This window comes from Cardiocondyla obscurior, linkage group LG08, assembly GCF_019399895.1.
Source record: "Cardiocondyla obscurior isolate alpha-2009 linkage group LG08, Cobs3.1, whole genome shotgun sequence".
NCBI lineage: Eukaryota > Metazoa > Arthropoda > Insecta > Hymenoptera > Formicidae > Cardiocondyla > Cardiocondyla obscurior.
The window spans coordinates 881,414-895,046 of NC_091871.1; the positions used below are offsets into that span (position 1 = coordinate 881,414).

At 42.7% G+C, this 13,633-nt stretch overlaps 1 protein-coding gene across 4 annotated transcripts in view; it reads right to left on the reverse strand.

Annotated features, from left to right (window-relative positions):
- LOC139105245 (neurotrimin) overlaps positions 1–13,633 on the reverse strand; it is a 170,247-nt gene that overhangs the window by 54,979 nt on the left and 101,635 nt on the right. The window lies entirely within an intron of this gene.

Genomic DNA, 13,633 nt, shown 5'->3' on the forward strand with positions numbered 1-13,633 from the left:
TTTATTAGATTTCCGTTTAAAAGATAACTTTGCTATCTTTTTCGTTTAAAGTACTTCTTTTTATTTAGAAAACATTAAATTAAATTCTTTAATGCAAATATATGTTTGCATTCGGCCTTATTTCGCTTTAATATTTCCTTTTTTTTACTGTTTATTATTACTACTGTATGATATTGATTAGTAAATGCATTAACAATTTAAACAAATCGCTGTACCGTCAAATACCAAGCGAAGAAAAACGGCCCTTGCCGCTAATATCATATGGAAGACGCACGGTAAAATTATATCCAGTGATATAAAATATGATATGGGGCCGCCAAAGGGCGCAAGGGTGAGAAATGGCTCCCAGCATAGCGTGAAAGATAAATGCACGTTTGGATAGCCCGTTACAGATTTATTCCCTGGCAATTTAATGCGATATTATTGGGTGCACTCGAAGAGGCACAGAAATGCGATTGCGCCCAGTGTCCGTTGTGCCAATAAGAAGTTGGATTTCGTCGAGTTGCAAATACGCGATATGAGCGTAAAACGTGAAATAAGAAAAAATATTATGTTTGCGAAGACAAGACGCGATCGGCGGATGCTGAGCGCAGCTCCTGAAACGCAAGTTAGTCGGAGGAGACTCGGTACATAACTTCCGATATTAGTGACCGATCTTCCATCAAACATAGGCGCGGACATTGACCAACTACTATTGACCATTCGTAATGTCGAACGTAAGCATATATGTAGGATGCGCGTATCTCGAGTACAATTCGCGTGTACAATTTATGACAATGACCTACACAAATTCCAATTACGAGTCCCGCGAACCGTATCGCGTTATATCAATAAGGATTTTTGCAGCGTGATAACACGAAATTGAATTTGATGGCAAATTGTATAAAGTACAAATTGATTTTTATTCGGATCGATAAGTTTTATTATATCATCGTTATTGAAGCGAAATAAATTGGTTAGCTTGAATGTACACGTAATCGTGGGGGAGGGAAAAAAAAAAAAAATTAAATTAAATTTCTCGGTGTTGGGGTATCTTTACCAAATAGTAAAATGTACATTACGCGAAAAAGATACGCGGCGCAAAAAGGGCGCAAATATATTCGATTAAAATTCGACGGAGGGTGCGTATTTCGGTCAAGCGTGCACGCCCATTTAATCGCCCTCCCGGCGATAGAATTGTAAATAAAATAGAAGCTCCCTGCACTGTCACAAAAGCGTCATCCTCGATTGACGATAACGCGTAAACGTCAGCATCGATCACCGACCAAGGATATCCCAGGCCGGCGAGTATCGCCGATACGAAATTATTCTGGCAACTGCATTACGATATTGTCCATCAAATCTCGTCCTGGGGAACACGCATGCCGAGCTTACGCAACGCACGTTCGGTGAACGGCAAACGCGACCTCTCCGAACGAGAGAGAGACCCATTAAAAGGTCAACATCCATCAAGGGCCAAAAATGTCCTCCGGAGATTGTTTGCGAGGGCCACAGGGACGCCCGGGGAAGCGCGAAGCGGCGAGGCTAAAACCGACGCGAATATAATCGTAGATGGCTTCGTAATGGGAGCATAAGGGAACCATAATTCCGGCGGAGAGTTTCCCGTCCATCGGCGGCCCACAGGCCGTGGGGTGGCCCTCACGGGAAATTCGGCCGGTACCGAGGCCTTCGCTTCGGCGGGCATTGATGGATCGGACTTGCCCGTAGAATGGCCGTCCCGAGTCCGAAGCGTCCCGGGCGAGGACTGCGAGAGAAGAGTCAACGAATTCTTTTTTCCGACAAACAAGAAATGCGGCGCGACGGAACGACTTCTGAATGACATATGACCCTCCACCGTCCGTGCCCTTTATTTAAGTGAGTGCGCGAGAGGGTACGCGCGTATCCGCGAGTTCGACTTTCATCCGCGTCGAGCCTCTTGTTCAATTGGGTTGAGTGAAATTGCGCGGACGTAAAGCGGAGACGAAACGAGTATGCATATGACGGATCGTCTTCCGAGCGTAAGCGGAATATCGTGTTCGCGCACTTGGGAGATAACTCGCGATTTAATCAAAAAGTTGTCGGCTAAGAGCGAAGTAACTAATGACCGGGAATATAATCGATCGGTCTTGAGACGATGACAGTCACGTGGGTTATTCTTACGTTTCGAAATTCGCAGTTTTCTATCAACTAATCGAAAAGCGGGTCTGCTTCGTAAATTCGCATTTTAATTTGCGGCGATACATTTGTCCACGAGCTTGCGTTATTAACGTCAATAAATAATAAAAGTCGGCGTTCTCCATTTACGGCCTTCATTGTATTTGCATCGCAAATCTCAACGATAACGCTCTACGACTCCGAAATAAGCGCCCCCGGCGCTCTAAATTTTATCAAAAGCACGTATCTGTGATATTTCCCGATTAACTTTCGAGCTAAGACAAAAATGCTGCCTTCGGCATCGACAATTCGGGAGTAACGTGGGCCTGCATTTTTCGCGATCTTTACCCGCTGCCTCCCGCATATTGTCGCCCGGCATGGCATTTTAAGTTATAGCCGACGAAGCGTATGTAAGTAATCCAATAGTCGACCATTTCGAAAAAAGCGAGCAAGGAACGGCGTGCACGCGAGAGTTAGGGCACGAGGATGGCGGACGATAAAAAATATCACGAGCGTTCGCCGATGCACATCGTCGCTAATGCACTTTATAGGACGAACGTCAAAACATCAACGTCCGGATTTCGAGCACGAGAACCGGATGCATTAAAATAAAAAAATAATAAAAAAATTTAAAAAAAACCACTCCTGCTCCGCGACATTTGTGATTTAAAATCATTATTTTTTTCTTTTTTTTTTTTTTTTTTTTTTTTTTTTTTTTTTTTTTTTTGTATTTACGATTCTAATTTATCTGTGCGATCTCTGATACAATTAAAAAAAAAACCGTATAAGCGCGCGGTATATCAATCGCGAGAAAAATATGCTTTTGTTTCGCATTAAAATGACGTGTAATTAAGAAACCGGGGACGTAAGGTAGAAGGTAAAAGGGTGAGGCTTCGTTACTAGCAAAGTGATATTAATTCGAACGTTGCCCTGAGATTACATTAATAATCTTCTATTCGTAAATAAACCGCAACCTTGTCTATTGCTATTGCTCGGCGAAAAGCCCGGCATAACCGAGGACCAGTGAACCGTGTTAAAACACCGCCGCAGCGTGGCATTTCTCACCTCGGCGACTACGCTTCTCCCTCTGCCCTTCCGATTTTCGTTGCTCCAGCTTCCGAGTGGAAGCGCGCTCGGAGCGAGGTCAAACGGAAGAGTACACAAGAGACGAAGGATTCGTGGTTCTCGAAAAGAATTTGGTATGAAACTCCCGGGGCTCCGCGCGCCTGATACCGAAAAATTATCGCCGCGTAACGCGTATGGGAGAAAGCCACGTGGTTTGCAGTCATCAAAGAAGTTTATAACAATGCCGCGAAATAACGAGAATCGCGTCCGTACGGTTCGACAGCGCGTTCACGCCCCTATTTATGGATCTTCCCTGGCATTTATAGCAGTCGCTGGCAAATATGCGTCGCGAAATCCCCGAAGCGCGAGATGCTTTATGCACGCGCGTTTCTCTTCCCTTTTTCACTTGTTTGTCGCACTTCGGATTCTCGAAAGCCCGACTCTTTTGTGAGTTGCCTCGCGTAACCACCCCCTCGCTCGATCTCCTCGCCCTGGGTCGACCTCCGCTCTCATTATCCGACCCGTCGCAACTTATTTGAGCTGATTCGTCCTATCCTACCACTTGGCGCATTCCGTGTTCACGGTTCTTTGATTCTGGTTCGCTGCCCCGTTGTTCGAAAATACCTAGTGGGGCCGAGAATTGCTCACTTTTATCTCTCCGTTGTTGCTTCAATCATTTACGAGGCTACCTTTATGCACCGTTTCTCATAATTCTTTTATCTATTGATAATTAACGATTATAATTTCATATAAAGAATATTATTGCAAATGTGATTACAGTTTTTTTTTTTTTTCCTTGTTTATAACTATCCGTCGTGGGCGATATTGACGCTTGGAGCCTAATAAGAAATTTATTCGCTCCTTTTCTCATTGCAGCGGGGCGAGCTTTCATTTCTTTGCTCTCTGTCTTTATTCTTCAGGTGGAGCATTCCGTTCCTTTTATGCATCGTCTAATTCAGCACTTGCGCTTCGTTTTTCCTCGTTGTTCTTCCCTTTCGCCCCACGGTACGTCTCTCATCGTTTCCCGTCCCCTTCTCATTTTCTCAAGACTCGGCGCGCCTTCGTCGGCCGTCCCGTTCTCGCTCGTTCATTTTCATCCCTCTCGCTCCCAGGATTTCGCGGCTCTTCGTGAACCCACGTGGTACAAGGCGTATAGCATAATAACGAGCCATGAACAGCGCAACGCGTCGGCCGCTTTATTTCACCATTTCTGGAGTCTGAAATATCTCGCTCCTCTGAAATCACTTCGCGCCGGGCTAGCAGTAACTTCCCTTCCGCGCGCGGCTCTCTCTCGTTGCAAACGGCTTAATGCCTGCAACGGTAACTCATTCGAAACTCATTCCTTGCGAGAAATAGTCCGCGGGAATCTACGGGAAACACGAGAATAGGATCCGTGTCCAATTTGTTGTAATAATAGACCACGAATTGACGCACCGTCGTCCGCAAGAGATAAACGATGCCGCGCGACAGAAGAGTTTTCGCGTTTTAGCCCACCGTTTAGCCCAACGAGATCGTTGCCCGACCTTCGTAGTTGACGAGAGCCGCGGGCGCTGGCGGTGTTAATTCGCGCGCGTTTAGGTTTGACGTAAGAATAAATAGAAAGGCATTTAATTCTCGTCGGTGCCGAATAACGGGCGGCGATCGCGGGGAAATTATTTCGTCCTAACAAAGAGGTCACCGACGGAACAATTAATTATTCCGGTGTCGTGTCGTACAACGGAGCAGGATGTTTGTACGCGATATCACTTGTGTCGCCGCGTTTCAGGTTTATTGCCACCGGGATGTGTTGGCAAAGAAGCAGCATGTGATACTTGTAACAGATTGCATTTCGTGTCGGGACACACTTTGTTATCTGGGTTTACACTTTCATGCACCAGGAACGACCTCACGTTTCCTACCTCGTGTCGGTCTATTTATTTTGGCCACTTGGGTTTTCAAGGTGCTGTCGACGTGTTCGTGACAGCGGGCTCTTTTCAAGTTCAGCAATCCGGCCTGCAAACTATTGTTACGTAATGTCAGCTGATATATATTGTCTGCGACGGCAGGCACACGTGGAAAATATTTCCCCAAAGTATGCGCACAATGCTGCTAGAAATATGTTTATATTATTTAAAACGCTGTTCAAGCTCTTTCTCGCTCTTTCTCATCCTCTCTCGACACGAGCATTCGTGAAATCGCGTGGTTTTACATGATTTATACATCGTAACCGTTCCGGAAGAGTTAACACCAAATTTCATAGTAAACCTACTGTTACGCGCTTATAGTTTTTATAATTTTATAACGTATATTTAGAGTAAAAATCTGCGTGATATTATATTAAAAACATTAACGGGGGAAAAAAAAAAAATATGAAATTTATTTTCCATTAAGTAAACTTGTAGAATTACACGAATATTGATACGTTCATGAATAATTTTATCATGCGATATTCATTTTTATTAGCTTTTTTTTTTTTTTTTTTCTCCCCCAATGAAAATTAAATGTTTCATTGCTGTGGTATATTTTTATAACGCAAGGCATTTAAAATGTCGCCATAAAGCATATCTGATCTTGGACACTCCCGCTTGTTATGACAAACCTATACCTATATAAGCGACCAAGTTTATTAATACCAGGGCACAAAAATATCACGCTTTATATATTTCACATTTAATAAATAATGATGGCATCATAAAAATTTAGGTCACCGCGATATTCTTGCGGGTTTGTAGAATAAATCGATCCTCGATACTTTCTTTTTCAAAGACGGCCCGACAATGTAATAAAAGTCCTTCAATGAAGAGTCGAATGAACAAGCGGATTTAAATTAAAAGCTTGTTCGATCCATTTAAAATAGTAAGCTGTAAATCGGACAGTTCAATCACTTCGGCATATCTAACCGATTAATGGCAAAGTGCAGACACTGCAAATTTTTACATTTATTTGTCTCGGTTAAGGTTTGAAATATTTTTTTATATATAATTTAAGTAAATTCTCCACATTGAAACGTCGATACTGAGTATTATTTTTAAGTCTTAATTACGTAAATTGACAGCAATTATTTTAATTAAAAAAAAAAAAATATATATATATATACATATATACTGTATACGTGAAAGAAAACTATATGATATAACATAAAAAACAATCAGATAAATCCATTAAAGAAAAACTAAATTACGTTGCTTCGGAAGAAAGAGAGAGGAAAAACAGATTCGTTTTTTTTTTTTTTTTTCCCTCTCTTTGTCTTTCCCTCGCGCGCTCTTGAGAGATGAGGAATCTTAGTTCGCTCGCACGATTCAATTACTCTCGGGTTCAAAAGCCGGCGAGGGAGCACGCCACCGAAAAAAGATTACCCACGACAATAAAAATACCACATCGGAAGATCCATAGCCCGGGCCTTCGGCGAGACGGTATTCCACTGTCGACGATTCGCATTTCTGAGAGACCCCTCGCAATTCCCAGCCTAAGATGATTTACATTCCGTCTACCCGATTGTACTCGTCAGGGAATACCGTAACTAAAGAAGGGAAGCGCGCGATTTCTGACGCACCTCTTCCTTTCCTCTTTCCTCTCATTTCTCCCCTCTCTTTTATCCCTTTTTATAAAGTTGTTGGTGAAATCTCGCGGAAATGTGCATCGCACGCGCTCACGACATATACACAGACGCGCTTACGCGGAGCATTCAAGATACTATGTGCCATAAGTTATCCACCCGGCGAACATTTGTACAATACGTTATATTTTCTATTCCCCGGGCGTCTTCCCCCGCTGCCAAGCCCCTTTCGCTCGTGGGTTCATTCAACGCGCGCATTTCGCTTGAGCGATTTTCATATCGAGGGAAATCGAGCTTCCCCGTGAATTCTTTTCCATCCTCCTGCACTTTGCTTCCCGAGGAAATTATAAGATCGTAATGACCCCTGCCCACTTGGCTTACACGGTACAATAAATGTATAATGCGAGGTATAAAAGGGAGAATGTGCCGTGGCGCGGTACCGTGGCCCGCAGATATTTCCTTACAGTTAATTCTCAACGAGAAACGTTCGCGTTCGCCTTTTCACCTTGTTACGCGATAATCTCCCGAGACAAAATGGAACAGACCGCTTTATAACCTGACAATATTTGAGTCGACGTAAAAAAGAAAAAGAAAAAAAAGAAAAGAAGATAATTACGTATCGTTTATTGTACCTTCGAAAGAGACGTGCTACCTTTTCGAGATTATTGAACGTACCCTTATATTACTGTTGCGCGTAATAAAATTTTTCCTGAGAAATTATTTTACATAGAGATTACTTTTCGAATTAAAAAAAAAAAAAAACGCTGGATCGATATAACGATTTGCATCAAATTTAGGATGTCAATCAACATTACGTCCCACGTAAATAACGGAAACGGTGGGAGAAGCTGACATTAATTAAAATTCGGAATATCTTGGAACTTTTAATGAACCTTGCGGATAGCTACGGCGAATGATTAATCCGTTATATTTCTGCGGGCGTGCTTCTCTGATCGCATCTCGAATAAATATTTCGGATTTCATTACAGAATTTTGTTATTTAATAACGTGTAATTTAAATATTAATTAAAATAATGCGTATCGTATTACTTGTAAACCACGCAGATTGCAAATTACGATATGTCCCGCGTTCTACCGTATCAATTCGAAATAAAATCGCAGCGTAGCGAATTGGATACCGAATATTGAAAATTTTTCGTGTTATTTTAATTTCGCATAATTCTATAAACACGCGAAACCGGTGCCGTATTAAAGAGCTTGCCTGGCAAAACAGTCAAAAATACCCGGCAATGAAATTCGATTCTTCCCGTGTGCCAACGGCGCTGTTACGTTCGTTATCAACGAAATCGTCGGAAATGCTATCAGTGCCTCTCACACGTATTTCGCTGCAAGATCAATTGAAATTTCTCAACAGACACGCGCCGCTCTTTGACTCGAGTAACAAGATCGAATTAGCGGGCCTCTTCATCCGTCGTGTCGACACGCGTTGGCAAACGTTCCGTTTCGATGCTTTACCACCGCTGTACGCGGAATCAGAAGTTCGGCCCTCTGACATCCACCTTTCCCTTCCCGCCCGCACAGCCGCTTTCCCCGACAGGATTCCTCTTAATTGCATACGGTAATTATTGTTTGCGCGCTAAATACGTCGACACGCACAGTCGAGTCGTCTCTAAAATTCCGCTGCAAAGTTTGTCATAAAGCGCCGCTATAAACGCCCCGAGGCAATTTTAAAATAAATATAACTGCACACGACCCAGTAAAGATGTATAAATAATAAGAATGAAATTGGAGTGGCTGGAAAAAGATGGAAATAACTTTCTATTTCTGTTTCAGATTTTTAGAATTGTTTCGAGTCTTTCTTGAAAATAAAAGAAAAAGAAAAAAAGGAAAAAACAGTCGATTACATATTTGTTCAAGTATTAATCCTGAGCAACGATAATGAATTCGAACGTTTAGAGTTGATCAAGTTGAAATCGTACAATTGTGCTGAGGAGATAATATCTGAGAAATGCAATTATCTCGCGATATACATGTGTCGTATCCTCGGCACCGCCTGCCGACTTCGAGTTTCATCTCGCTGGGAATAAAGCTGCACTTAATTGCATACGATAATTATTGTTTACGCGGCAAACACGTCTGCAGCCTGTCGGTGGAATTCCCCGCCTAAAATCTGCGCGATAATCTCTGCGTTGTATTATAGAGGAACGTTAATCTCACTCCGCTAAAGGAGAAGACAACGGACACAATTCCGCCGAGTCGCGATTGCAGCTGTACTTATTGCTATACAACATTTGGCATTTGCGTTACTACTTTGGGATTCAGGATTGACCCACACGGAATACTTATTTCGAATAACCGTCGCTGTTATCGGAGAAGTTTTGCGACACGCGTATGACGAGCACCGCGCACGCACGCAACGCCGACAATTTAATGCACGGCGCGACTAATTGTTCGTAATTAACGCTCGCTATATGTGTGATACGCCCGCTAACCGTATGTGAATTCTCGAGGGACGTTACGTAGCATCGTGAGAAATAGGATCCATAAAACGGTGGCATGTGAGAAAACCCGAGGAAAAAAAAAAAAAAAGTAATATAAATCACAATCGCAACGGCCATACGTGTCGCGACACGAAGTAATAAAACGCGCGCACCCTCGCCGGGTACGCAAGGCTTCTCCCCTTACCGTCTCCTCGGTTCTCCATTCGAGCGGCCAGTCCGCCGATGGCGTGGAGTCGACGGTGTCCGTTCCGCCGGCGTCATTAAGCCCGAAGTACAATGGCCGGCTGTAAGATTTAACCGCGGCGAGAAAAGATTACGAGCGTCGCGCCCGAGGGGGAGGCGACATGCCCGCGACTTTGTTAACGTCCGTGCCCATTACGGCCAGGTGGACATTTGTTCTCCCTTTGTCCCGATCTCGTAACTCGCTCGAGTCCACGGGAGGAAAAAGGGGAGCGACCCCGTCCGTTCAATGGATAATGGATACCGGGGCACCTTGCGAAATAACAAATGTAAGCAAAGCCGCGCTCGATATTGCTCTAAGCGACTCTTCAAGAGAGACTCTTCCTCCGGTTACCATTCGCGTTCGGATTCTCAATATATCGCTCGTCAATGAAGAAAATCCTGGCGCAATCGGTCGCTTTCCTCATCTTACTTTTAACGACGCAAACAACCCGTAATTTCAATAAACAAATGGCACTATCTTATCTAAACGTCATTGTGCTCGCCATTGCGCGTCGCGGGCTTTATAGACGCTGTTTGTACCGTTAACATTTGACGAAGCTTGCGTTGCGTTAGTTTTCGTAACGAGTAGTCTTGGCCACTTCGCGGAACCGTAGTGGAGGAGTTGACGGAAGAAGAGTCGACTGCCGGGCGGACGAAAGAGGAGAGAAGAGCAGGCAAAGAGGCCGACGGAGGAATTGGAGCAAAGTTGAAGTAACTCCCTTCGAAGAACAGACTAAGTTACTGCCGATGCTGGAGAGTTATTAGAAGGTTATACGAGAGTTTTATCTCGCCGCTATTTTTGTGACCGCGCGCGCAAAAGAGACGGACTTTGTGCGTCGACGGAACCAGAACAAAATGTCGAGGCACAATCAAAAGTGAAATTCATATTTCTCGAAATACGAAAATGTTACAAGCGGAAAATACTTTTGTGCTTTTTTTTTCCAAAGATTTTCTTTTCCGTTTTGATTGCCGATTAAGCCCCCGAAAATACCGCAAAATTAAAAAATGCCACGAGCAACTTTGTATAATTAAGGAAAAAAACTTGACTGTGGTAAATTAAAATTTTTATCTTATGCAAGGTTCTAATAAATAAACGTTTCAACTACGCAACCATTTTGCAAATGCACGTAAATTAAAGAATTATTTCTCTTAATAAAAATTTTATAATGTCAATATCTTTGGCAATAAAATAATTACCGCGTGTCACAGAAGATGTCAAATAATCGAACATACGCCATAGTGCTTGTACATAATTTAAAGAGAGCTTTAAATAAAACGAGCACTTTCTATCGAGTGACGAATAGCTACGGTTCGGCACAAGTGATACTTTTGCAAATATTGTAAAATTTGTAGATCTGATTGGCGCGTGCCTTGCAAACTCGACCAAAATTAGAAACATAAATCAATTAGACTCATGATTTTTACAACAGCTGCGAAGCAGCTTTTTCTGCCGAACGTAACAAATGCTTCGTTACATAATCATTATCGATATACGTGTTTATCGTACGACGGGAATAAGCAGAAAATATCAGCTGAGACAAGCGCGCAGTCGTAAAAAATTTACTCTAAGAATCGGATGTTTTTCTACTAGCGTCCTACATAGGAAACCGTTACAGTGAAATTGTTCAGCTCTTGGTGCTTTTAAAAGGCTGCGGTAAATGGAACTTACAGTGAGCTCTACAGTTTAGACAAACGTTACGTTTGGGCTGAAGGGATGCCTCTTTGAAAAACTCGGAGATCCGTTTCGTTCGTACATAAAGTATACCTTTATACCACGACAAACAGAGACTAGCTGTTTGAACGGACCGAGTCGCGCGATCAAACAATAAATGATAAAAATAAAACTCGTTCAATTTTTCGTACATTTTTCCATCGATTCGAGAATTATATTAAGTGAGTAAAACGTGGTGCTTACGAAAATCTAAACGTCCACGGGTAATATTTAATTTTTGTATCACGATATTGCACCCGGGCGAACAGATTTTTTTAATCGGAAAATCGCGCGATAATAAAGTGCACTCTGGGGGAAAAATTAATTAAGGACAATTAATAAAAGAACGCGTGATTCATATCTAATAATCACATTTTTTTTTTTTTTTTTTTTTTTTTAATTAGGCGATTATGCCGCAAAGGGTAGCAAGTAATAACTGCAGCTATTTAACCGTAATAAACCGAGGAAGATTAACCGATGAACGATGAAATGCCTGGGCAAAAATTCTCGGCGAACAACGCCGCCGGGCGTCATCGCGGCCGGCATGCATTACACGTATGAATTGCGGGGGCGTTCGTATCTAAGAGGGATTTATTAAAAGTACCCTTCAAAAGCGTACTCGCGTCCGACGGGGAAGCGTAATCAAAGCTTCACGGGAGAAGGGAGAAGACTTTGCTTCCCACTCGGCGGTGGTAAAGTGAGTTGGCGACGCGCAATGCCGTACGTAATATCAGCAAGACATATTCTGCCGTATCTTCAGATTTGCAGTCGACCGTGAACGTCGTCAGACGCGAACTGAGAGCCGGGCGCATTCGTACACGGGCAACCGTATTGCGGTTGCGAGGCATTTATTGGTCTTCGGTACCGTCGAGCTTATCCATTAAGTCGACGGTACGTTAGCTTTATTGTTCATTGGATAATCGTAAAGGTGTAATAGCCGCGGCACGCGATATATGCGCGCCCGCGTGCCCGAACCGGTTTACGACCCACGAAGATGCATAACGCAAAAGTCGTACCGTAGATCGTGCCACGGGCGGCCGCACGATGCTAGGTGGTAGTAACCAATCATGTGATATCCGGCCGCATCCGCGGCCAACTATTGGCCGCTGTAACTTCGGTCGCAAATGTTTATTGAATTACTGCGGGGAGTTAGCGCCATAATTCGAAGGATATTACGGAATAAATCCCATCTACATGTTAATAAATTGACAATATTGCAAATATCACGTATTAGTATGCATTAACGTTTAGATATTGCATTTATGTAAAATACCGATGTATTATGCCACCAAAATATATTTGTATCATACGCATACACGGCGCGGGTGCTTTTAATTAATACGCGATGATATTGTTGAAATATTATTGCAAAATTTCTGCAACACGGGGAGGGAGGGAGGGAAGGGGGGAGAGAGAGAGAGAGAGGAGAGACAGCGGGAATTAATAAAAATCGCAAAACCGGGAGACGTAATATAATATTATATAAATATAAAAAAGAAAAAAGGGAAAATAAAAAGCGGAATGAATTGCCTCAATCAGCTGAATGACCGAAGTGGCTTACGATCGATCCTATCCAAACCTCGTTACCTACGTAATGCAATAGCCCTTAAAGGATAGGGTAGACCGTATACTACAAGTATAACAAAGATAAGCATATTAGAGAAGAACGGGCGGAGGAAAGTTGAAACCGTAACGCCGAAAGAAAATAACGTGCGCGAAGTAAACCGTACAAGCTCGAAATACCGAGGTGACTTACCCGCGGAATCCATACGATATACGTCAGAATATATCTTTCAGCGCCGACAAGAATATTATTTATATGAGAGAACGACGGGGAAACGCGGTAGATGTAATAATTACGTCGGCAATCTTAGCTCATCCGGCTGCAACTGACGGGCGGTTTTAATTTCGATATCGTTATCGATTAATTGATCGACGGGAAAAATGTATAATAGGTAACATAATACCGCGCATGGGTTTATACGGACGTTTCAACGGGCATAAAATTAATGGAGCAGAAATACAATATGTTCGCGCGTTAATATATAGAACGTTTAAATTTTTCGTTTTATAATATGACTTTCGTTTCAGTGAGCTGCGACAGAGACGCGAGACGAATGAGAAATCTTCAGAATTGGCAAATATAATGCGAAACTGATTTCCGAGTATTCCTTGCAATTAATCAATAAATTACATGTATGTTGTGCGTTACACACTTGTACACAATTTATTATTAAATTATTTCCAAAACTATAGTTAAATATACAGTTGCTACTAAAAAATTATTAATCGAATACCGTGCATTAGCGGACCGTTGTCAATATTTGTGGTCGAGTCACCGTGCCTGCAAAGAATACCCTGACGGAAAAGGTCGGAAACAAAGAAGATTATTTTGCGGTTGCGATTACTTTGGCTTCCTTCCGACGTATCACATTCTGCGTAACGTTTATCGATCTGAGCGGTATATATCGTCTACCAGCCGCTTATAGAGCTGCTATTACAGAT